The sequence below is a fragment of the Stomoxys calcitrans genome, chromosome 5 (assembly GCF_963082655.1).
Source record: "Stomoxys calcitrans chromosome 5, idStoCalc2.1, whole genome shotgun sequence".
Taxonomy (NCBI): Eukaryota; Metazoa; Arthropoda; class Insecta; order Diptera; family Muscidae; genus Stomoxys; species Stomoxys calcitrans.
The window spans coordinates 90,661,629-90,688,847 of record NC_081556.1 but is presented as its reverse complement, the minus strand read 5'-3'; the positions used below and the strand labels follow the sequence as shown (position 1 = coordinate 90,688,847).

Sequence of the window (27,219 nt, the reverse complement as noted above, 5' to 3'; positions counted from 1 at the left end):
GTGCTGACTATAGAATATACTACACCACTCCGTCTGCAGTGTGGCTGACACAAATTGTAACCAAGTTCGCACTGATATAACTGTCAAGCTAGAAATGACAGCTTTAAGATATTTGTTTATAAGCAGGCGCTTATATTGTTTAAATGCCATCAAAAGGATTTTCTTCTGAATTTATTTAAAAAAAGAATATTCGTGGCGGAGTTCAAGCGTAATATTGTGTTTGCATTATATTTTACTAAAAAGTCACAACCGACTATAGTTGGCGAACTGAAACACCTCTACGAGAACAAAATGTTTGTGTATCGCTCCATAAATCCTGGTGGCTGTAAAACCCGTGGGTGGTGGTCCAAAAAAATAACTTAAATAAAACCTGAAATGGTTCGGTAAATGAAAGCTCGAATTCAGTAGAATCCATACCGTAGTGTCAATCAAATTGCTAAAGATATGAAAATATCCCAAGAAAGAATGAAACATGTTTTGAAAAACTCGCTCAAAATCAAGGTCCAAAAGGCACACGATCTAATACCAAAGCAAAACAAGTAAAAAGGCGTTAAGTTCGGCCGGGCCGAACTTTGGATACCCACCACCTCGGGTATATATGTAAACCCTTTTCATCAAAATCCGGTGAAAATTGCATACCATATGTCCCATGGCAGTTATATCGAAATATGATCCGATTTGGACCAAATACTAATAAGTACAAGTTATTGTTCAATTGTGTATAACAAAATATTGGTCTTTTTAGTAGCTATATGGTTGCAATATGCAAATCTTGATAGATCTAGACCAAATTGCAGAAATATGTGGAGGGGCTTAACTTAACTCTCTGTCCCACATTTCTGCAACATAGGAAAATAAATGCGCCTTTTATGGGCCACAAAACATTAAATCGAGAGATCGGTCTATATGGCAGCTATATCCAAATCTGGACCGATCTCAGTGAAATGGAAGAAGGATGTCGAAGGGCCTGACACAACTCACTGTCCCAAATTGCGGCGACATCGGACAATAAATAAGTTTTTTATGGCCCCAAAACCTAAAAACCGAGAGATCAGTCTATATGGCAGCTATATTCAAATCTCGACCGATCTGTGTCGTAACGCAGAAGTATGTCAATAGGCCTAACCTAACTCACTGTCCTAAATTTCGGCGACATCGGACAATAAATGCGCGTTTTATAGGCCTAAAATTCTAAATCGGAGGATCGGTATATGGCAGCTATATCCAAATCTGGACCGATCTGTGTCATAATGCAGAAGTATGTCGGTGGGCCAAACATAACTCACTGCCCCAAATTTCAGCAAAATCGGATAATAAATGTTTGTTTTATGGGCCTAAGACCCTAAATAGGAGGATCGGTCTATATGGCAGCTATAACCAAATCTTGGCCGATCTAGGCCAAATTAACGCAGGATATCGAAGGGATACCTGACACAACTCACTGTCACAAATTGCAGCAAAATAGGATAATAAATGTGGCTTTTACGGGCCTAAGACCCTAAATCGTTGGATCGTTCTATATGGCAGCTATATCCAAATGTCTACCGATCTGGGTCAAATTGATGAATGATGTCGGTAGGTCTAACGTAACTCACTTTTCCAAATTTCAGCAAAATCGGATAATAAATGTGGTTTTTATTGGCCTAAGACCCTAAATCGGCGGATCGGTCTATATGGGGGCTATACCAAGATATAGTTCTATATAGCCCATCTTCGAACTTAACCTGTTTGTGGACAAAAAAAGAATCTGTGGAAAGTTTCAGCTCAATATCTCTTTTTTTAAAGACTGTAGCGTGATTTCAACAGACAGACGGAAGGATATGTCTAGATCGTCTTAGATATTTACGCTGATCAAGAATATATATACATTATAGGGTCGGAAACGGATATTTCGATGTGTTGCAAACGGAATGACAAAATGAATATACCCCCATCCTTCGATGGTGGGTATAAAAAGAGATACTTGAAAGAGCAAATGCGTTGCTGAGCTTGCACGAACATGGTGAATGTCCGAACACAGTGTTCTCTGATGAGAAAAGCCTTCATATTGAGCAGTACGTAAACTGCCAAAATGATCGCGTTTACTTAACGGAAGTAATTTTTCATCCTAAGTAATCCTATGGGCACCTGCGTCTGCAAATGGCCGATCTACATTCGTTTACATCGATCGGCCATGGCGTCAAAGTATATACGAATTTTTTTTTATCGGCAAAATAATTTGGAAACTGCTTTGGAGCCATAGGCACGCAAACATTAGGTTCGTAGAACATAGACCTTCCAAGACTCGACACACTCACATAAAGCTCATGCAAACCAAAAAAAGCTAAAAAATCATGTTCCGCACTGCATTTTCTCGACACAGTGCATGTTCAAGTCACCAGATACCAATCCAATGGACTTTTCTATTTGGGCTATTTTAGAGGCCAAGGTAATGACTGAGGATTGTGCGCTGAAGAAAGCAAATTTACGGCAATATGTCATACGGGCAAAAGTGAATGGATTTTGAAATTAAGATGAGATCCACATATTTTTGTTATTTGAAACAATAAAAAATTAATTTGATACAAAAAAGTGAGCTTTTGAATTGGTAACACTTCGTGTCAGCTACCCTGTATAGATTTAAAAAACATCAATGCCGGAAATATGTACTTGGGTTTGCCGGGGAAGATTCCCCTATTCGGGTGCTATGGGTAGCAGTTGGTTTTCAAGAACTGCATTCACGAACATCGACGAGTGAGGATGTTCGTTAATGTTTTTTAAGCTCGCCTGATACACTGCTTGATCTAGCGGTTCTATGTGGCCTAATCTAAACTTGAAGAGGTCTACCGTTTTGCAGTCACTGGGTAGAACAGATGTCTCAGTCATTGTGTCCGTCACAGGTCACTGTCTGATCAGAAAATATGCTGACAGACTGAAGGTTGCCAGTAACGACTTTTGCCGAAGCTGTGAGGACGCCGAGGAAGAAGAGACTATAGAACATCTGCTGTGTGTGTGTTTCCCGCACTGGCATTCCAAAGCAGTTCCACTTTAGGTTCTCAATTCCTTGAGTATGTTTTTGGGCTTTCTAAAGCGATTTGGAGGCCACCGTAGGGCAGAGATTAGCATGTCTGCCCATGACCCTGAACGCCTGGGTTCGAATCCTGGCGAGACCATTAGAAAAAATTTTCAGCGGTGGTTTTCCCCACCTAATGCTGGCAACATTGGCGAGGTACTATGCTATATAAAACTTCTCTCCAAAGAGGTGTCGCACTACGCCGTTCGGACTTGTCAATAAAGAGGAGGCCCCCTATCATTGAGCTTAAATTTGAATCGGACTGCACTCATTGATATGTGAGAAGTTTACCCCTGTTCCTTAGTGGATTGTTCATGGGCAAAATTTGCATTTGCAAAGCGATCTAGATGGTTCAACGGTAGGAACTAGAAGGCATCTTCTTTCTTCTGTTACTGTGGTATCACAATGGAAGAAAACGTCTGAGTAGGTCTGATGGCAGACTGCCACTTTAACCAAACCTGACCTATGTGTGTATTTGCCCACTACAACTCTATATTATATTGGTCCAATATATCTGAACTGTGTTTTCACAAGATTTTGGATTATTTGGCCACTGCGATAACAGACCAGAAGACGCGGCTTAAACATCATGTAATTCTTTTAATTTGATATTAAATGTGTGGGTAGTACATTTGTCTTCTGATGGGCTTGGTCCACCTGAGACCTGAACCTGAGAAGACTGCCTTTCGCAGCACCTCATAGTTTTTCTCCTGCCAGCCAATCGCATTGTATGTCTACAAGGTTTCTTAGTCAGAACTCAAAAGTTTCTCAGCCAGAATTCAAAAGGCTGTCACTTGATATACTTCGGCTGTCCTTATGGTGAACAATGTGGCTGATGATTTGGTAGAGGATATCATCAGATTTCTTGAAGGGAAAAATCGGTAAGCTAGACGTTTAACCTATTGCAGATGTCGTCAACGCAGGTCGTAATCGTGCGTTGTGCAATGCCGCACAATGGAAAAAATAAACAAAACTAGTAAAAAATATGGTGTGTAAGAATGGATAGAGATATCTTTTTGAAATTTTAAATGGTTAGAGATGAAGCGTTAGCGAGATAATGTGCAACATTTCTAGGCCCTTGGTTTCCCGAGCGCCTTGGCTACCTCAGTATTTTGAAAATTTGTTGGGGCTGCCAAATCTTCGTTTGCGGTATCTCTACCCGTTCTCACATGGCATATTTTTTACTAGTTGTTTTTCGATTTTCGCCCACTGTGTGCCATCTGGAAGGAGCCATGTAGAAAATAGATGGAGGTGAAAAAGTGGAGGAAATATCGCCCACCTTGGGGAACTCTCGGTTTTACTATACTGTCTTCAACTTCTTATCCTTTAGGTTTAGGATTAGGTTCAATGGGTAGCCTACCATGAAAAGTCGAAGGTCAGTCTGGTCCACTGTGATATCCTAGAGAAAACGAGTAAAAACGTGCTGAGTTCGGCCGGGCCGAATCTTATCTCCACCATGGATAGCATTTGTCAAGTTCTTTGCGCGGTATCTTCTTGTAGGCAAACAAAGGATAATGGATAATTGCTTTGCTATGAGAGCTATAACAGGTTATGGACCAATTCGGGCTATAAATAATTTGGTTTATGGATACCATAGTAGAAGTCTTTGTGAAAAATTTCAGAGTAGTGCTATAGAGTCTCAAGAAGTATAATCAGGAAATGGGTTTATATAGGACCTACAGCGGTTTGTTTACTGATTCAGGCCATTTTTGGAGCGTAGGTTGAAGATCGTAGGAGAAATTGTTGCGCAAAATTTCTGCTAAATCATACAAGCACTGAGCCCCCTAGTGGCTCAAGAACTGCATTTGGGAAATCGGGAGTTGTATCAGCTAATAGTCCATACAAGGCACGTATGTTGCCAAATCGGATAAGTATTGCCGTTATCCGGTTTATATAGGAGCTATATCGGGTTATTTACCAATTTAAACAATACCTAGCTCTGTTGTTGAAAGTCATATCAAAACGATATGTGCGAAATTCAGCCAAATCGGATTAGAATTGCGCCCTCTTGAGGCTCAACAAGTCAAGATCCAACATCTGCTTATATTGCAGCTATACCAAAACATGACCGATTTTTCCCCATTTAAAATAACAACCGACCTGCACTAAAAAGAAGCACAAACGGAATGGCAAAATGAGTGTACCCCTTTGCAATGGTTGAGGGTATAAAAAGAAGTGTGAATGAAAAGAAGGAAAACAAGTAAGAAGGCACTAAGTTCGGCCGGGCCGAACTTTGGATACCCACCACCCCTTATATGTATTAAAACTCGATGAAAAATGCATCAGGTATGAACCTATAGCAGCTATATGGAAATATGTTCCGATTTGGACCAAACTCGACACGGACGTCGAGTATTATAATGAATACAAAGCACTGTTCAAGTTACTAAAACAATATTGATCTATATGGCAGATATATCTAGACCGTTCTGAACCATATATGACATGGATTTCGAAAAGACCATAGGACATGTTTTCAAATTTCATCAAAATCTTATAATAAAAGCGGCTTTTATGGGCTCAAAACCTTAAATCAGGAGATAGGTCTATTTGAAAGCCTTATCCTGTATACACCAATGGCGGCCACTAAATCGAAAGATTGGTATATAGCTATATCCAGATATAAACTATATATATATATACCGGAACTATATAGGTCTAGGATGTGTTGCGGGACACCCTAGTATACCACGTGCCAGAGGAAAAAAAAAATTGGCGTGGATGTCCCCTATAAAGAGGCCTTTACGTCTGCGTGGCGGCCGACTTCCACGTCACACTCCCCACTCCTAGTGCCTTCCTGCGACAGGAGGAGTTGGGATTAACTTGGGCACACCGTTCGGCAGACCAGCGACAGCAATGTGAACGTGTGGTCGGCCATGCGCAAGTTTTTTTTTTGTTTTCAGTTGTTCTTATTGTCCCTCGTTGGAATGGTCAATTACTGGATCCCATTCTTACAGGCTGGGGGAAGCGGTGTTTATTTCACGGCGGCTTCCCCGGGCAAACGTTGGAGAACTGGGGCTGCCTTTTTTATATGTGGCCCGATGGCTAACCCCAGCTCTGCGAGGGGGAACCTGCCGAGAGATTGCAGACCTGATGCAAGTGATTGTCAGGATTTATGAAATACATCCATACCCAAGAGGATGGGTTTCATGAACCTGCAATCACGGCATCAGGCAGGCCACCGTAGCATGTTTCCCGGTACCTGAAAATAGAGGAAGAAAGGAATATTAATAAATAATTGCGGAGAAATGATGGAACGATATTACCTTATGGCCTTCTACCAAGAGCCACGAAGTAAACAGATGGGTTTCGCCCAGCTGACGCGTAGAGTTGCCATTGCGTATGTTATTTGCCATTGCATATGGCGAATTACTACACTGGGTGAGATTGTTGTTGGGCGGCTATACGACGATAAAGCGGTTTTCATTCATATAAAGTAGCCGCTCCAAACGAAAAGATTTAAGAGAATTTAAATGTTAGCTATTGGGTTACAAATGTTCTAAAACCGGAGTTAATGCATAAAATCAATATGGCTATTAACTCAAGATGGCTAATTTTTTATGATTGAGTGAGAACAAAGTAATAAAAGAGGGTTAATTAGGCATTTTGGCGTCAGTTGAAAAGAAAAGTGCATGACATTATATCTGAGAGATGTGTATTTAAATTTGAATTGCAAAGTAATAATAAGGAAGAGGTTAGTGTTTTGTTAAGTTAACAAAATCTTGGGCAGCGGTCATTAAGGAGACGTTTTTTTTTGTTTAGAAAATTCCAGTGGGTGTTTTGTGTGTCGACATAAGTCGTTTTGCTGTTTTAATCGAGACTGTGAGAAATAAATAAAGATACCAAATAAGATAAAGTGAGTTTTTAGGTTATATTTCTATGACCGAAAGGTGTTTTAAACCCTGTTATTTGCAGATAAAGCCTCCTGGACGAGAGGAGGCGAAATTTTTGTTGGTGCAAGTGGCTGGGTTAAGGCTAAAGTGAATTCCCCCCGATTCAGAAACACACATTGAACGGTGATTACCGCAAACGCCACCGTTTCATCTGGTGGTTATAAAGGTAGGCCGCTTTTTAGTTTATTGTGCCCAAAAGAGGGCGAGAGAGGAAATTCCGTCCGTTGTTGTCCAGACCGAGAGGTTTGGTTGGATGAAAAATCGTTGGTCAACGTTAATCCAGAGGTGCACAATTGTTGCCATCAGGCTATCCAAATTAGGGGAACTATCCCAGTTATCTCTGGAAAGCGGAATCTTTGCTTGTATTCGGCCGTACACTTTTGTTTTGGTGATGGCAAAAGGTACCACCAGTTGAACACCTCCAACGACTTTGAATTTGAAATTATATGAAGTCACGCACACATACTAACCTTTACGTTGAAAAGGCGAATTCGACTGATGACGAAACGTTTTATTCTCCTCCCGAAATAGATGATACCGAAAGATTAAAACCTTGGGGTTATAATGCAATAGTAATCAAACTTTTCATTACCTTTTTTTATGTATGTGGATATTGACATGATTATTATATTTTGATTTTTTAACTACCTTCTACTTTATTTTTACCATCATATTTATTTCTTACATTATTATTTATTGACCATTTTTTTATATTTTTTTCATATATCCTAAGTTTTAGCTTACGTTTTTTTTTTACTTGTTTTTATGTGATAGAATTTGCAAAACGTTCATGAGTACGCGTTTGTAGGGTGTCTATTCCCAACAGTGTGTCCCTTCTAAGAGAGCTCCCTTAGGTAGGCCAGGCTTAACCGTTTTTATTTATATTAATTTGATTATCCTTCTTTGCAAGTTCTAGTGTTCAGTGTTCGTTTCATGTAACAAGAAGGTTAAAAATTAGAAGATTAAGTTAATTGATTTAATGCTATAATTTAGTTAAAACTCAGTACTGTCAGTTTATTGTTGATGATTTTGATAAAAGAAAGACAGGAATCTTAATACGAATTGCGTTAGTTTTAGGCCTTTATATTTTAAATAAAATTTATGATGTTGTGACTTGTTTAAAAAAAAAAAAAAGAAATATGTTGTGCTAAATTGTGGATATAAGGGGGGTGTCAACGTGAGGTAGGTGTGGTGGCTTGAGCGGGATACAGGGATCATGTTTGAAGAAGGGGATGTCCACATGACCATGGTAGGGCAGGGCGACTGGAGGTTTCCATCTACCTCCCACTTAGGAAGAAATCTGTGCTTGTGTGTTAGTGTTGTCTAGTTTGTTAGAACATTTTTATTTATTGATACGACCCCGGGGCGAAAGATGATGGGATGGGACCTCCCCTGATAAGGCGACGAAATCTAGCCGGTGCCCAAATCATTTTTGGCCGCAAATAGGGGCCTCGTAACAATATGGCGCCCAATAAAAGATTTTCAGCATTTTTGTCAAATGTTGTGTTAATTATGTTTGTGTAGGTCACCAAAGCACAAAGTAATAGCCCATTTCAATTAAAGAAATAGACCAACACTGAACCCTGATTGGAAAGTGGAGAGGTTCGAAAGCTTCGTAACCGTTTTGGAAATTTCAAAAGTCCGTTGTACGAAGAGCCGATACTTCAAAACTGGAAATGAAGGAGGACGTGAATAATCCAACAACAGGAGGATTTAGTGGCATACTTTTTTATGTGAAAATGTATTTTGCACTAAGCATACTGTGTCGTTATTTTTGTGTAGTGTTAGTTACAGTTTAATGTGGTGTCCAGATCTATGTTAGACCTGATAGCCGCTCTAGATAGGATTTAGAGGTCCGTTGTATCAGGCAAATAGGTATGAAATTGGCATCATTTGCAAGATATTGGTGTCGAAAGCACAAAAAAAAAAAAAAAAAATTTTGTTTTGTTTTAATTTTGATTTCCCAGATTTCAGACTGGTGCTCGAAAGAGAGTCAATAATATAACCCGTACCCACCACTACTCACGTAAAACCCCCGAATATAATATATGTGTTCTAGAAAGTGAAGAGAAAAATAAATACTCTAAATAAACTAATAATTTAATATAGGCGTTAAAATTATTGTCCAATTAGAGAAAGGTTATGAGCATTCAGACTCGATCCCAGGCGAAAAAGAGAAAAATTCCTGAAGGTTTTGATGCAAATAATTCATTTATAGAAAGTGAAGAGAAAAGAAGTAGATACGTTACCGATATGTCTGTTGGAAACCAGGCTAGTACAAGCCAAATCACCGATTTGTCTGGGACAATAAGATCGGGGACAGGCAACAACAATACATCGGGTCCATCAGCTGGTGGGACACCGATTGGAGGGGCCAGGTCTGAACCGCCAGGAAATGGTAATGTAGAGGTCCTTAGGCAACAAAGAGCCCTCGAAAACAATGTTTGTATGATCCAGAATGAATTAGGTGGTTTGAAGAATACAATAGGACAGTTATCAGAGGCTGTAAAAAGGTTAACTGAACTTACCTTGAATCGGAATGTACCCAGTTCACCGGCATCTAATTCTGGCTTAGGGGGCTTGGACAATTTGTCTGCACCAGAAACAGGAAATAATGGCAACCGCCCAACCAATGGCAATTCGGTGGCAGGTTCAGTATGTAGTCATTTTCCGAATGATACACTGAGGGAAAATAAGCGTGTGCGAATAGACAAGTTGGGACTAAGGTTTGATGGCATTTCAGGGGGTATTTCCGTTGAAGAGTTCGTGTATCGTCTTGAATACTTTCAGGGACAGTACCATATTCCATGGGCAGAGATATTAAGGGATTTTTCTTTAATAGTATCCGGTCCAGCCGAGTCATGGTATTGGCTATCCCTGAAAACTAATAAGTTTTCGGATTGGCCCAGTTTGAAGCATAGTTTGTTAAGCCAATATCAATCCACCAGATCCAATTTTGAAATAGTGACAGAATTAGCTCAGCGTAAACAACAACCAAATGAGTCTATTGATACATTTTTCCATATTATGGGCCAGATTAGGGCTAAGTTAGTCCAACCTATATCCGAATATGATATGATGAAGATATTAAAGAAAAATGTTAAAGAGAGTGTAGCGAGAATTATTTACCCCATTCAAGTTTCGTCCGTTGAACAGCTGAGAATAGAGTGCAATGAAGCGGAGAAGAATTTTCCAAGAAGGGAAATAAGACCTGTACTTCCATCTCGTCCAATTCGTCAGGTCAGCGAAATATACGCGGAAGGTTCATCCGAATGTGACCACGAATCTTCTAAATGTGAGGGAGTATCCGCCATACAGTTCATCCGAAAAACGAAACCAACTTTATTATGTTGGAATTGCCAGAAACAAGGCCACACTTTCAGAAACTGCGACTCCACAGAAAGAAATTTGTTTTGCTACCGTTGTGGAAAACCTGGGACTATTTCTCCCAAATGCCCGTCCTGTAAACAGGGAAACCTGAATCAGGGCGTGGAGTATGCCGGGGGGCCACGTCCAATCCTGAATTCCCCCAGATCAGAGAAATAGCATCATCATCTAAAAATAGAAATAAGAATGAAATAATAAATAACATTTTTAAAGCAAATGAATTAAATTTTAAACCTGAATTAAGACATTATATACCACTAGAAACTCGAGAGAAAAATTATAACGAGATTAGATCACGCATATTTGAATTGGATTCTGTAACTGCGAATAAAAGAAACCCGCCCAAAGTGCGCGTAAAATTTGAGAAAAAAAGAAAGATTTTCAAGAATGTATTAGAGTCAATCAAACATGTAAGTCAAAATATGGACCCCAGACCTTACGCAGAGGTGGAGGTTCAAGGCATTAAACTTAAAGGCCTTTTAGATTCCGGCGCCTCAGTCAGTGTATTAGGGAAGGGTTGCCGAGAGTTCATAGAGAAATTAAGCTTGGACATAAAGAAATTGTTTTCGAATGTTCGAACTGCCGGTGGAAAAGAGTACAGAGTACTAGGAAAGATTAAATTAGAAATCCTATATAAAGAGGAAAAACATGAACTTGAACTTTATCTATGCCCAGATTTGGATCAGGAGTTATATCTCGGAATTGATTTCTGGAAACTATTTCGGCTGGCTCCGGATATTATTAAAGTCGCTCAAATCGACATCGATAAGGTCCAAAGGGATTTGATAGAGGAGGGAGAGGTGTATAAACTGAATCCCCATGTATTGAGTGATGATCAGAACGAACGATTGAAGGAGGTAGTAGCTAAGTTCGATACCTTTGAGGAAAAGGGCCTTGGTCAGACCAGCCTGGAAAAACATTCAATTCAATTGATTGAGGGTGCTGCACCATTTAAGGATAGATATTATCCCATGTCCCCAGCGGTACAGGCTCTTGTTTATGATGAGGTAGATACTATGCTCCGTCTGAAGGTTATTGAGGAGAGCAACAGTCCTTGGAGCAACAGGACCACTATTGTAAGGAAACCTGGAAAAAATCGATTTTGCTTAGACGCCCGGAAATTAAATAAATTAACTGTGAAGGACGCATATCCCCTTCAAAATATTGATGGCATTCTAAGCCGAATCGATGAGACATATTATATAAGCAGTGTGGATCTAAAGTATGCCTTTTGGCAAATTGAACTTGACGAGGAAAGTAAGCCATACACAGCGTTTACGGTGCCTGGACGTCCTCTATACCAGTTCAGAGTGATGCCATTCGGTTTATGTAACGCGGCCCAACGCTTGTGTAGGCTTATGGACCGAGTTATTCCACAGCGCCTCAAGGAAAATGTTTTTATATACTTGGACGATTTATTGATAATTTCTAGCGATTTCAATGAGCATTTAAGACTGTTGGAGGAAGTAGCTAAGTGTCTTAAAGAGGCTAATTTAACAATTGGGTTAAAAAAGTCTCAATTCTGTTTCCAGGAGCTCAAGTATCTAGGTTTTATAATTGGAAATGGCATGCTTAAGACGAACCCCGATAAGGTACAAGCGATTCGGATGATCAAGATACCGAGAAGCCCCAGGGAAGTCAGGAGCTTTTTGGGTACGGCGGGCTGGTACAGACGGTTTATTAAGGACTTTGCTTCAATATCAGCACCGTTAACCGACACTCTCAAGAAGGCAAAGAAGTTTGAAATGACTGGGAAGGCCATTGAGGCATTTGAGAGTTTAAAGAAGGCTTTGACGTCTGCACCAGTTTTGCGCCACCCTGACTTTTCGAAAAGATTTTTTATACAATGCGATGCATCGGAGTATGGTATCGGCGCCGTTCTCTATCAATTGAATGACCAGAAGGAGGAGCACCCTATAGCGTTCTATTCGCAGAAATTGAACGCATGCCAACGGAATTATAGCGTAACGGAGAAGGAGTGCCTAGCGGCGGTGATGGCTATCAAGAAATTTAGACCCTATGTGGAGATGATGCCATTCACCGTCATAACTGACCACGCCAGTCTTAAATGGTTGATGACCCTAAAGGATCTTAGTGGTCGACTGGCGCGCTGGTCACTCCAACTCCAACCATTTGATTTTGAGATCGAACATAGAAAGGGTTCAGATAATGTTGTTGCGGATATGTTGTCCAGGGCGCCCCAAGATATCATGATTGAAGAGATATCAGAAGAACTTCTTGATTTTGAGACAACAGAATTCGAAAGCGAGGAATACCTCGACCTCATAAAGACCATAACCGAAAACAAGGATAAACTTCCAGATTTGAAAATTGATGATGGATACGTTTATAAGAGAACCATTTTTGACCAGGAACTGGAACAGGAATGTAAGTGGAAGTTATGGATCCCGTCCGGTATTGCCCATGCTATTATTGAAAAAGCCCATAATACTCTAACAACCGCTCATGGTGGAGTCACGAAGACGCTAGAAAGAGTCAGAAGGTTTTTCTATTGGCCACATATGGCGAGCCAAGTTAAACGATTTGTCAAGAATTGTCAGGTCTGTAAGGAGACGAAGCCCTGTAATCAGAATTTGAGACCCAGTATTGGACAAGAAGTGATTACGGATAGGCCATTTCAAAAGCTTTATATTGATTTCTTGGGGAAGTACCCGCGATCTAAGAATGGTAATGCGTACATCTTTATCGTTGTGGATCACTTCACCAAATTCACTTTCTTGAAGGCTATGCGTGATGCTACTGCTGCCAATGTTATTCGATTTTTAATAAGTGAAATTTTTCATAAATTTGGTGTACCGGAGGTGATCCACAGCGATAATGGTGCTCAATTCATATCCAAAAGTTTTCAAGATATGATATCTGCTTATAAAATAACGCATATGAGAACCGCAGTGTACTCACCCCAATCCAATGCTTCCGAACGTGTAAATCAGTCTGTCATATCGGCCATAAGGACATATTTGAATGAAGACCATCGAGATTGGGATCTCTACTTATCGGAGATCGAGTGCGCTCTTAGAACATCAGTCCATTCGGCAACTGGAGCAACCCCTTTCTTTTCATTATTCGGTTACGAGATGTATTCTAATGGCACGGACTATAAGTTGGCACGGAAATTGCTATCCATGTCCGATCATGAGATATCTGATTTACAGCGACCGGATAAATTGGAAATGATCAGAGAGAAGGTGAAAAGGAAAATGCATGAGGCATATGAAAGAAGTTCTGAGAGGTATAATAAACGAGCACGCGTCGTTAGATTCCTACCCGGTCAAGAAGTATATCGCCGTAATACTGTTTCGTCTGATTTTGCTAAAGATCGTAATGCCAAATTTTGTAAGAAGTTTTTGAAGTGTCGAATCGTTAGACCTGTCGGCAATAACATGTATGAACTTGAAACATTACAAGGCAAGACGTTAGGTACGTATCATGTTAAAGATATTCAAATATAGTGCAATATAGGTTTAGTATTGATGACTACAAACTGTGATATTAGGTTAAGAATACAAATAGCTTTAAAGATTGACAAATTTTGATTTTATGTTGTATTCGTCCTAATATTACTTTTATATAAACCTATAGTGCAATATTAAAAGATATCTGTGTACATAAATTGAGTACCTGATTATTCTAGTCGATTATTTCTTCCTTTATACGTTTGTTTTGTCCGACTTTTACAAATTTTCGTGATTATACAATTCGTTTTTAATTATACACCTTTTTTCCGTAATTATACATTTTTTGTAATTATACAACTACGTTAGTAATTATACCCCGATTTGTTTTCGCGATCCTAATTCAATTCATTGACTTTAATTTTTTTTTATGCCAATCCTTACCCCAAACTTTCCGAACTTCTTATCATATGCAAATGTAGTGCTAGGATCAGCCAAAACCTATAACGAGATACTAGAGGGTAAAGTGACCTTGGGACAAGTGAGCGACTTCGGTACTTCCCTGACTTTATTCATGATACCCGGCTTTGATTCAGGGTGTGGGAGTTCCCCACGTTGCACTATAACTCTTCGATACCACTTCTGATTTTCCCGCACACCAGCCCTGCCGGCGAATCTCTTGTCAGGCCAGGAGTTTTGTTGCGGGACACCCTAGTATACCACGTGCCAGAGGAAAAAAAAAATTGGCGTGGATGTCCCCTATAAAGAGGCCTTTACGTCTGCGTGGCGGCCGACTTCCACGTCACACTCCCCACTCCTAGTGCCTTCCTGCGACAGGAGGAGTTGGGATTAACTTGGGCACACCGTTCGGCAGACCAGCGACAGCAATGTGAACGTGTGGTCGGCCATGCGCAAGTTTTTTTTTTGTTTTCAGTTGTTCTTATTGTCCCTCGTTGGAATGGTCAATTACTGGATCCCATTCTTACAGGCTGGGGGAAGCGGTGTTTATTTCACGGCGGCTTCCCCGGGCAAACGTTGGAGAACTGGGGCTGCCTTTTTTATATGTGGCCCGATGGCTAACCCCAGCTCTGCGAGGGGGAACCTGCCGAGAGATTGCAGACCTGATGCAAGTGATTGTCAGGATTTATGAAATACATCCATACCCAAGAGGATGGGTTTCATGAACCTGCAATCACGGCATCAGGCAGGCCACCGTAGCATGTTTCCCGGTACCTGAAAATAGAGGAAGAAAGGAATATTAATAAATAATTGCGGAGAAATGATGGAACGATATTACCTTATGGCCTTCTACCAAGAGCCACGAAGTAAACAGATGGGTTTCGCCCAGCTGACGCGTAGAGTTGCCATTGCGTATGTTATTTGCCATTGCATATGGCGAATTACTACACTGGGTGAGATTGTTGTTGGGCGGCTATACGACGATAAAGCGGTTTTCATTCATATAAAGTAGCCGCTCCAAACGAAAAGATTTAAGAGAATTTAAATGTTAGCTATTGGGTTACAAATGTTCTAAAACCGGAGTTAATGCATAAAATCAATATGGCTATTAACTCAAGATGGCTAATTTTTTATGATTGAGTGAGAACAAAGTAATAAAAGAGGGTTAATTAGGCATTTTGGCGTCAGTTGAAAAGAAAAGTGCATGACATTATATCTGAGAGATGTGTATTTAAATTTGAATTGCAAAGTAATAATAAGGAAGAGGTTAGTGTTTTGTTAAGTTAACAAAATCTTGGGCAGCGGTCATTAAGGAGACGTTTTTTTTTGTTTAGAAAATTCCAGTGGGTGTTTTGTGTGTCGACATAAGTCGTTTTGCTGTTTTAATCGAGACTGTGAGAAATAAATAAAGATACCAAATAAGATAAAGTGAGTTTTTAGGTTATATTTCTATGACCGAAAGGTGTTTTAAACCCTGTTATTTGCAGATAAAGCCTCCTGGACGAGAGGAGGCGAAATTTTTGTTGGTGCAAGTGGCTGGGTTAAGGCTAAAGTGAATTCCCCCCGATTCAGAAACACACATTGAACGGTGATTACCGCAAACGCCACCGTTTCATCTGGTGGTTATAAAGGTAGGCCGCTTTTTAGTTTATTGTGCCCAAAAGAGGGCGAGAGAGGAAATTCCGTCCGTTGTTGTCCAGACCGAGAGGTTTGGTTGGATGAAAAATCGTTGGTCAACGTTAATCCAGAGGTGCACAATTGTTGCCATCAGGCTATCCAAATTAGGGGAACTATCCCAGTTATCTCTGGAAAGCGGAATCTTTGCTTGTATTCGGCCGTACACTTTTGTTTTGGTGATGGCAAAAGGTACCACCAGTTGAACACCTCCAACGACTTTGAATTTGAAATTATATGAAGTCACGCACACATACTAACCTTTACGTTGAAAAGGCGAATTCGACTGATGACGAAACGTTTTATTCTCCTCCCGAAATAGATGATACCGAAAGATTAAAACCTTGGGGTTATAATGCAATAGTAATCAAACTTTTCATTACCTTTTTTTATGTATGTGGATATTGACATGATTATTATATTTTGATTTTTTAACTACCTTCTACTTTATTTTTACCATCATATTTATTTCTTACATTATTATTTATTGACCATTTTTTTATATTTTTTTCATATATCCTAAGTTTTAGCTTACGTTTTTTTTTTACTTGTTTTTATGTGATAGAATTTGCAAAACGTTCATGAGTACGCGTTTGTAGGGTGTCTATTCCCAACAGTGTGTCCCTTCTAAGAGAGCTCCCTTAGGTAGGCCAGGCTTAACCGTTTTTATTTATATTAATTTGATTATCCTTCTTTGCAAGTTCTAGTGTTCAGTGTTCGTTTCATGTAACAAGAAGGTTAAAAATTAGAAGATTAAGTTAATTGATTTAATGCTATAATTTAGTTAAAACTCAGTACTGTCAGTTTATTGTTGATGATTTTGATAAAAGAAAGACAGGAATCTTAATACGAATTGCGTTAGTTTTAGGCCTTTATATTTTAAATAAAATTTATGATGTTGTGACTTGTTTAAAAAAAAAAAAAAGAAATATGTTGTGCTAAATTGTGGATATAAGGGGGGTGTCAACGTGAGGTAGGTGTGGTGGCTTGAGCGGGATACAGGGATCATGTTTGAAGAAGGGGATGTCCACATGACCATGGTAGGGCAGGGCGACTGGAGGTTTCCATCTACCTCCCACTTAGGAAGAAATCTGTGCTTGTGTGTTAGTGTTGTCTAGTTTGTTAGAACATTTTTATTTATTGATACGACCCCGGGGCGAAAGATGATGGGATGGGACCTCCCCTGATAAGGCGACGAAATCTAGCCGGTGCCCAAATCATTTTTGGCCGCAAATAGGGGCCTCGTAACAGATGTCGAAAAGCCTAGCGTAGCTCACTGCGTCAAATTTCAGTGAAATGGGATAATAAATACGTCTTTTATGGGCCCAAGGCCTTAATTCGGTAGATCGGTCTATATGGCACCTATATCCAAATATAGAAATAACGAGGCCATACTGAATACGAATATCAAAATACGAAATATCGAAATACGAAAATATCCCACTGTGCTAGGCTGTGCCTTTTATAGGCCCACGACCTCAAATGGGGAGATCGGCATATATGGCCGCTATATCCAAATATGGACCGATTTGGGCCAAATTAAAGGATGAAGTCGAAGGGCCTAAATCGGACAATAAATGCGTCTTTTACTTACTTTTACTTATCTTATTCAGTCATATATGGCAGGAATGTTGAAAATCTTAATACAGCTCACTATGCCAAATTTCTATATGCAATCTATATGCAAATATAGCCCGGTCTTGATCATACTCAGTACGAATGTCGAGGAGACTAACGCAACACATTGTGCCAAATTTCAGCGAAATCCGATAAAAAAATTTACCGTAAATCAGCTGATTGCTCTAAATGGGGGCTGCATCAAGAACTTAAATTTTAAACTAATTATATTAAATTATATTAAATTTTAAACCCAGTGGCGTGATTTCAACAAGCAGAAATTGCTAAAAGAGAGTCTGTGGCATGTGCCTATCCTGCATGCCCTCATGCATGACCGCGTGTATAAAATTTCATCGCATCCACCTCGAAATCATTCTTGAGGAAACTTTCCAGAGAAACATCTGCAAATTCGAAGAAAACCCGCCTCTACGTGCCGCTTTATACCCGGAAATGACCAGATCAAATGCTCGTTCGTCTCCTGCTCCTCATAACGACAGCTGACGCAGAAATTATTATGCGCTGCCTTACGCCCCATCGTGCCGTGTCCGGCTAAAAGTCCTGTAATTGTGCCCAGTGACCTCTTACCAAAAAAGCAGTCCTCCTCTTTTTGACGGTACGCCAGGGTGTTTGGCGATTTGGCACCCATTAACAGTCTCCCATCTCGTCACCGCCTCCGCAATGGCCATCAGTAATCAATACTTGTAGTTCAATAAGTAGCAAATAACAACTGCGCCAAGTATGGTACAAATCGGTCCATGTTTTGATATAGCTGCCATATAAACCGATCTTGGGTCTTGACTTCTTGAGCCTCTAGAGTGCGCAATTCTTTTCCGATAGGAATGAAATTTTGAACGACGTGTTTTGTTATGATATCGAACAACTGTGCAAAGTATGGTTCAAATCGGTTCATAACCTGATACAGCTGCCATATAAACCGATCTTGGGTCTTGACATCTTGAGCCTCTAGAGTGCGCAATTCTTCTCCGATTGGAATGAAATTTTCGACCTCTAGAGGTCGCAATTATTATCCGATTTGCCTGAAATTTTGTACAACGGATCCTCTCATTACCATCAACATACGTGTTTATTATGGTCTGAATCGGTCTATAGCCCGATACAGCTCCCATATAAATCGATCTCACTATTTTACTTCTTGAGCCCCCAAAGGGCGCAATTCTTATTCGAATTGGCTGACATTTTACACAGGTCTCCTACATATAATATAATGGTGGTCTAAACCGGATCATATCTTGATATCGCTCTAATAGCGGAGCAAATTTTTTCGTATATCATTTTTTGCCTAAGAAGAGATGTCGGGAAAAGAACTCGACAAATGCGCTCCATGGTGGAGGGTATATAAGATTCGGCCCGGACGAACTTAGCACGCTTTTACTTGTTATACCCTCCACCATAAGATAGGGGGTATACTAATTTCGTCATTCTGTTTGTAACTACTCGAAATATTCGTCTGAGACCCCATTAAGTATATATATTCTTGATCGTCGCGACATTTTATGTCGATCTAGCCATGTCCGTCCGCCTGTCCGTCTGTCCGGCCGTCCCTCTGTCTGCCGAAAGCACGCTAACTTCCGAAGGAGTAAAGCTAGCCGCTTGAAATTTTGCACAAATACTTCTTATTAGTGTAGGTCGGTTGGTATTGTAAATGGGCCATATCGGTCCATGTTTTGATATAGCTGCCATATAAACCGATCTTGTGTCTTGACTTCTTGAGCCTCTAGAGTGCGCAATTCTTATCCGATTGGAATGAAATTTTGCACGACGTGTTTTGCTATGATATCCAACAACTGTGCCATGTATAGTTCAAATCGGTCCATGTTTTGATATAGCTGCCATATAAACCGATTTTGGATCTTGACTTCTTGAGCCTCTAGAGTGCGCAATTCTTTTCCGGTTGGAATGACATTTTAAAAGACGTGTTTTGTTATGATATCCATCAAATGTGCCAAGTATGGTTCAAATCGGTCCATAACCTGATATAGCTGCCATATAAACCGATCTTGGGTCTTGACTTCTTGAGCCTCTAGAGTGCGCAATTCTTATCCGATTGGAATGAAATTTTGTTACGATATCCAACAACTGCGCCAAGTATGGTTCGAATCGGTTTATAACCTGATATAGCTGCCATATAAACCGATCTTGGGTCTTGACTTCTTGATCCTCTACAGTGCGCAATTCTTATCCGATTGGAATGAAATTTTGCACGACGTGTTTTGTTATGATATCCAACAACTGTGCCAAGTATGGTTCAAATCGGTTCATAACCTGATATAGCTGCCATATAAACCGATCTTGGGTCTTGACTTCTTGAGCCTCTAGAGTGCGCAATTCTTATCCGATTGGAATGAAATTTTGCACGACGTGTTTTGTTATGATATCCAACAACTGCGCCAAGTATGGTTCGAACCGGTCCATGTTTTGATATAGCTGCCATATAAACCGATCTTGGGTCTTGACTACTTGAGCCTCTAGAGTCCAACCACTGTGCAAAGTATGATTCAAATCGGTCCATAACCTGATATAGCTGCCATATAAATCGATCTGGGGTCTTGACTTCTTGAGCCTCTAGAGGGCGCAATTCTTATTCGATTTGACTGATTTTGTACGTAGTATTTTGTTATGATATCCAATAACTGTGCCAAGTATGGTTCAAATCGGTCTATAACCTGATATAGCTGCCATATAAACCGATCTTGGGTCTTGACTTCTTGAGCCTCTAGAGTGCGCAATTCTTTTCCGATTGGAATGAAATTTTGAACGACGTGTTTTGTTATGATATCCAACAACTGTGCCAAGTATGGTTAAAATCGGTTCATTACCTGATACAGCTGCCATATAAACCGATCTGGGGTCTTGACTTCTTGAGCCTCTAGAGGGCGCAATTCTTATTCGATTTGACTGATTTTGTACGTAGTATTTTGTTATGATATCCAATAACTGTGCCAAGTATGGTTCAAATCGGTCTATAACCTGATATAGCTGCCATATAAACCGATCTTGGGTCTTGACTTCTTGAGCCTCTAGAGTGCGCAATTCTTTTCCGATTGGAATGAAATTTTGAACGACGTGTTTTGTTATGATATCCAACAACTGTGCCAAGTATGGTTAAAATCGGTTCATTACCTGATACAGCTGCCATATAAACCGATCTGGGGTCTTGACTTCTTGAGCCTCTAGAGGGCGCAATTCTTATTCGATTTGACTGATTTTGTACGTAGTATTTTGTTATGATATCCAATAACTGTGCCAAGTATGGTTCAAATCGGTCTATAACCTGATATAGCTGCCATATAAACCGATCTTGGGTCTTGACTTCTTGAGCCTCTAGAGTGCGCAATTCTTTTCCGATTGGAATGAAATTTTGAACGACGTGTTTTATTATGATATCCAACAACTGTGCCAAGTATGGTTAAAATCGGTTCATTACCTGATACAGCTGCCATATAAACCGATCTGGGGTCTTGACTTCTTGAGCCTCTAGAGGGCGCAATTCTTATTCGATTTGACTGATTTTGTACGTAGTATTTTGTTATGATATCCAATAACTGTGCCAAGTATGGTTCAAATCGGTCTATAACCTGATATAGCTGCCATATAAACCGATCTTGGGTCTTGACTTCTTGAGCCTCTAGAGTGCGCAATTCTCATCCGATTGGAATGAAATTTTGCACGACGTGTTTTGTTATGATATCCAACAACTGCGCCAAGTATGGTTCGAACCGGTCCATGTTTTGATATAGCTGCCATATAAACCGATCTTGGGTCTTGACTTCTTGAGCCTCTAGAGTCTAACAACTGTGCCAAGTATGATTCAAATCGGTCCATAACCTGATATAGCTGCCATATAAACCGATCTGGGGTCTTGACTTCTTGAGCCTCTAGAGGGCGCAATTCTTATTCGATTTGACTGATTTTGTACGTAGTATTTTGTTATGATATCCAATAACTGTGCCAAGTATGGTTCAAATCGGCCTATAACCTGATATAGCTGCCATATAAACCGATCTTGGGTCTTGAAATCTTGAGCCTCTAGAGTGCGCAATTCTTATCCGATTGGAATGAAATTTTCGACCTCTAGAGGTCGCAATTATTATCCGATTTGCCTGAAATTTTGTACGACGGATCCTCTCATGACCATCAACTTACGTGTTTATTATGGTCTGAATCGGTCTATAGCCCGATACAGCTCCCATATAAATCAATCTCTCTATTTTACTTCTTGGGCCCCCAAAGGGCGCAATTCTTATTCGATTTGGCTGACATTTTACACAGGTCTCCAACATATGATTTAATTGTGATCCAAACCGGACCATATCTTGATATCGCTCTAATAGCAGAGTAAATCTTTTCTTACATCCTTTTTTGTCTAAGCAGAGATGCCGGGATAGAACTCGACAAATGCGATCCATGGTGGAGGGTATATAAGATTCGGCCCTTCCGAACTTAGCACGCTTTTACTTGTTTTTTTTTTTTTTTTGATTTTCTCCAACTGTGCAGCGGTGGAGCCGATCCGCCTTCACGTTTCCCGGAACGCAATCGTGACCGACAACCCAAGTCAGCTCTTTGTCATGGCATGGTTGAATATATCGAAAGCATTCGGGTGGTCCAGAGCCTCGAGGATCGTTCTATGACACGGCTTGATCTAGTTGAGACCATGGCTAATATATATAGCGATTATGTGTAAGGGATTCGTTCTGCTATGCAAACACGAATAACGTAATTCACATTGATGATGCAAGTAAGCGTATAGAAAGTTCCAGCGATTCTTGGGAGGAGTATTGTATTGGACATCGGGTTCCTGGCTACAGTAGCGATATGCAAAATTTTTTGCCCATGAACATTCCACTTAGGAACAGGGGCAAACTTTTCACATATCAATGAGTGCAGTCCGCTTCAAGTTTAAGCTCAATGATAAGTGGCCCTTCTTTTTATAGCCGAGTCCGAACGGCGTGCCGCAGTGCGACACCTTGTTGAAAGAAGTTTTACATGGCAAAGTACCTCACAAATCTTGCCAGCATTAGGAGGGGAAAACCACCGCTGAAATTTTTTTTCTGAAGGTCTCGCCAGGAGTTCAGCGTCATAGGCGGACATGCTAACCTCTGCGCTACGGTGGCCTCCTCCAGTAGCGATATCACTTTGTTCATTTTCAGGATTTTGCGAGCAGTAAGGGGGCTCAGGGAAAGGTTGAGTACCTCAGCCAAGTACTCGACGACCGGTACATTGAGATTCTTCAGCATTATGGTAGAGATTTCGGCGGGTTTGGATGACTTGGTGCAGCTGATGATATTTGTAACTACAACCACGGTAAATTGTTATGGTTGTTCAACAGCTCGGGGACCACGAATGCAACTACTAATTCTCCTCGTCTTGTCACTCTCAGGATGCTCCATATATTGATGGTTGAAGTACCTGGCGCACCTCTTCGGATCAATCACTCAACCGCCCTCGATAAATTAATGTACCGGTTAGTTATCACGAATTTTGTATTTCTATGAACATTTTCGACGAAAGTTATCACTTGCCAATATCACTTGTGTAGGGTATCCCATATAAAATTACCATGCATGTTATCCGCATACATTTCACACTTGGTGAACCACACCACCCAATAATGTGGATTAAATTATTACCAACGCCAATGGCTTTTAGCCAGGGAACAGGTAAAAGCAGTAAACGGTGTTAGTCAGTCATATCCAGTCAGTACCATTTAACATTACTGTCGTTTACAAACATTTATTATGAATCTCTAGATGTTTTCCTCTGCGACTTTCGGTTGAGGTCTTTGCTATACGATTCACCATCAGAAACAAAGCTGCCGCTTCAGACTGAACACACTGAGCCTGCCACCTCTAAGGATGGGGAGCAATGGGGGCAAAGTAAATTGAATGATTGACGAGTTAACATGACGATTTATGTACGTGGTAATGGAGAGGGAAAAAATTCATTTATGACAAGAAGTGACAGCAAAGCACCTACCGGCTTCGCTCTACTGGCCTGAACCTACATGCATGCATACCTACCTACCCAGTCAATGCGTCCCAAAGAGAATGCTACAAAAATTGTTTGTAAAAATGTTTCTGAAATTGTCGATTGGCCGTATTCGTTAATGAATGACTGGATGGGTAGTATGGTCGAGTGTGTGTAGAATGGCTACACTCTGTCTCTGGAATCAATGGACAAAATGAGCAAGCAATAGATGTATGTTTGGCATAGTTGGTTGGCCCGATGGCCAATAGCATCATAGATCGATGCTGGAAACATGTGTTAGTGTTTATTAACTTTGTTGCCACAGACGAGGCGTTTATGATGTAAACAAACATTGCTGATAGTTTGTTGCAAACAAGCTTGTTGCACTTGTTGCCGAATATTGATGATGTTTGGACTATGGATTTTATGGCGGCCGCATGAGGTCTTATCAAAAGTGTTGCAGGTACAACTTTTTTATACCATGACACCCAATCTAAAAGAAATAATTTTTGCTTTACAACTAATGTAAAGATAGTTTTGTTTATAAGTTGATATATTGATTTTCGGTTTGTAATACTTTGAACTTTGTGCTTTCAATGGTTTTTATTAACTGAAAACGCAATAACATCTGCTGTGTGGATTTGGGGCAAGTAGAAGTTCCAGTATATGTTCTTATTTCGATTAGGTAAGGTTAGGTTAAAACCAGTGAGGAGGGGCAAAAGTCGGGCGGTGCCGACTGTATAATACCCTACACCTACCCTATAAGTACAATGTGGGACCTATATCCAATTCTGAACCAATTTTGATGGACCTCGGCGAGCAAATATTGGGTTGCCCAAAAAGTAATTGCGGATTTTTTAAAAGAATGTTAATGCATTTTTAATAAAAATAAAATGAACTTTAATCAAATATACTTTTTTACACTTTTTTTCTAAAGCAAGCTTAAAGTAACAGCTGATAACTGACAGAAGAAAGAATGCAATTACAGAGTCACAAGCTGTGAAAAATTTTGTCAACGCCGACTATATGAAAAATCCGCAATTACTTTTTGGGCAACTCAATATGTTCAAACTGTAAAAACTACGGTTGACACATGACAACATTATGGCAATTACATAAAATCTGACGAACATATATATGGGAGCTATATATAATTCTGAACCGATTCCGAGCAAACTTCTCAGATAATGTGGTAGCCGTCGAGAAAAGCATTGTACAAAATTTTGGCAAGATTGGTCAAACAACACGCTTGCAGTGGCTCTTGGGGTGAAAATCTGGCCATATAAATATATGAAAGCTATATCTAAATCTGGGCTGATTTCTTTGAAATTCACCAGTTATATTGAGAGTCATAAAAAATCCTTCCTGAAAAATTTCGAAATAATCGGATAATAATTGATCAATTTTTGCAATATTTCTCAAAATCATACGAACATATATATGAGAGCTCCATCTAAATCTGAACCGATTTCCATGAAATTCACCAGTAATGTCGATGGTCGTAAAAAAATTCTTTCTGCCAAATTTCGAGAGAATCGGTTAACAAATGACCACTTTATAGCAATATTACTGAAAATCGGGCGAACATATATATGGGAGCTATATCTAAATCTGAACCCATTTTGACCATACTCTTTGTATATTATGGTAGTCATCGAGGAAAGCGTTGTGCAATATTTTGGCAAGATTGGTCAATAAATGTGATTGCAGTGGCTCTAGGAGTGAAAATCGGGCGATATATACATAAGAGAGCTTTATCTAAATCTGAACCGATTTCCATGAAATTCAACAGTAATGTCGACAGTCGTAAAAAAATTCGTCCTGCCAAATTTCGAGAGAATCGGTTAACAAATGACCACTTTATTGCTTTATTACTGAAAATCGGACGAACATATATATGGGAGCTATATCCAGATCTGAACCGATTTTTTCCAATTTCAATAGTCTTCGTCTCTAGGCCAAAAAACATGCCTGTACCTAATTTGAAGAAGATCGGATGAAAACTGCGATCTGTACTTTGTACACAAATTAACATGGACAGACGGTCAGACAGACAGGCGGACATAGCTAAACCGAATCAGAAAGTGATTCTGAGTCGATCGGTATACTTATCAATGGGTCTATCTCTCTTCCTTTTGGGTGTTACAAACTAATTCACTAAGTTATAATACCCTGTACCACAGTAGTGGTGTAGGGTATAAAGACGGTGCGAATAATAATTCGGCCATGCCACTATGGTCATATACTTAAGCCATTCTCGGCATGGGCTAGCTGGGAGTGCCACTCATTGAGGTGGTGTTTATTGTTGTCACGAGAAGCTTAGCTGCGAGCTATCGGGTGCATCCACAGATTGCGGATAGTGAAATGCTCCATACGGAGTAGCTGCAACGGCAGTCGCGGACAGTCAGCGGTATCGAGCGGAGAGTCTCAGTAAGATGCCGGGCGGCATCGGCTCTTGCACAAATACTGAGTGCCTATAATGCTCGATGTGACAAGGCGTGTTATTGGCGCCTTAAAATAACCAATGGCTACCCTGTCCTATGGACCCAAAGAGCTTGACGAGGATCGCCACCTCCACATGAAAATGTGGCTACAACAAGAACAACCTAAGTCAGTAACCGAAAGCTATACTGACCTCCTTCCTTTTATTATATCCACCATCATAGGATGAGAGTATACTGATCTAGTAATTGAGTTTGTAACACCTCGAAATATTAATTTAGGTATATATCATCTTGCTCGTCTCGACATCCTGAGCCGATCTAGACATGTCCGTCCGCCCGTCTATCGAAATCACGACAGCGGTCGAACGCGTAAAGCTAGCCGCTTAAAATTTTGCACAGATACTTAATATTGATGAAGGTCATTGGGGATTGCAAATGGGCTATATCGATTCAGATTTTCAATATAGCTCGTATATAAACCGATCTCCCGGTTTGACTTCTTCAGTCCCTGGAAGCCGCAATTATTGTCCGATTTGACTATATACAATATATTGTGTTCTGTTAAGGCTTTCAAAAACTGTGCCAAGTACTGTCTAAATCGGTCTATAAACTGATATAGCTCCCTTATAAACCGATTTTCCCGACTGATTTCTCGAGCCCTTGCAAGCCGCAATTTGTCCGATTTGGCTGAAATTTTGCACATAAAATTATGTGGTGACTTCAATAACTGTGCCATATACGGTCCAAATCGGTCTATAACCTGATATAGCTCCCATATAAAGAGATCTCCGGATTTGGCTTCTTGCGTCCTTACAAGCCGCAATTTCTGTCCGATTTGGCTGAGTTCGGTCATGATTATTAGGATCTCTCAGCGAAAATTCCTCTCTCGTCCGTGTTTGAGTATCCCTATCCTTGCGTGAGAACTTATTAGGTTTCTCGCGGTAAATTTCTCCCTCGTTTATGCTTGAGTACTTATGAAGGTCTCTTGGAGTACAACCGTCCTCGTTTTAGCTTGAGTACTTACTTAGATATCTTGTCGCAGATTTCTCCCTCGTCCTTACGTGAGAACTTATTAGGATCTCTTGCCGTCAATTTCTCTCTCGTCCTTGCTTGAGAACTTACAAAGGTCTCTTGTCATAGAAGCATCCCTGTCCAAGCGTGAGAAATTGGACAGGAATGGTTCTACTCCCTCGTCCTTGCTTGAGTACTTACTAAGGTCTCTTGTCGTAGAACCGTTCCTGCCCTTGCTTGAATACTCACTAAGGTGTCTTGCGTAGGTTTCTCCCCTGCCC

The 27,219-nt window shown here is 40.3% G+C and overlaps 1 protein-coding gene and 3 long non-coding RNA genes across 9 annotated transcripts in view; 3 read left to right on the top strand and 1 right to left on the bottom strand.

The window, feature by feature from the left end:
• LOC106093113 (serine-rich adhesin for platelets) overlaps positions 1–27,219 on the top strand; it is a 591,942-nt gene that overhangs the window by 212,269 nt on the left and 352,454 nt on the right. The window lies entirely within an intron of this gene.
• LOC131998103 (uncharacterized) lies at positions 6,617–7,883 on the top strand. The gene is made up of 3 exons (XR_009398556.1): positions 6,617–6,746; positions 6,815–6,908; positions 6,968–7,883. It is a non-coding gene; the product is annotated as an uncharacterized LOC131998103 (long non-coding RNA).
• On the bottom strand, positions 7,934–15,112 carry LOC131998102 (uncharacterized). 4 transcript variants are annotated; one of them, XR_009398553.1, is made up of 5 exons: positions 14,193–15,112; positions 13,255–13,497; positions 10,075–10,500; positions 9,195–10,003; positions 7,934–9,130 (listed from the first exon to the last, which is right to left on the bottom strand). It is a non-coding gene; the product is annotated as an uncharacterized LOC131998102 (long non-coding RNA). The 4 variants fall into 4 exon arrangements; XR_009398554.1 differs by lacking the exon at positions 13,255–13,497 and having other exon boundaries at positions 9,195–9,375; positions 9,474–10,003; positions 14,193–15,109; XR_009398555.1 differs by lacking the exon at positions 14,193–15,112 and adding an exon at positions 13,621–14,181.
• LOC131998104 (uncharacterized) lies at positions 15,344–16,610 on the top strand. Its single transcript, XR_009398557.1, has 3 exons — positions 15,344–15,473; positions 15,542–15,635; positions 15,695–16,610. It is a non-coding gene; the product is annotated as an uncharacterized LOC131998104 (long non-coding RNA).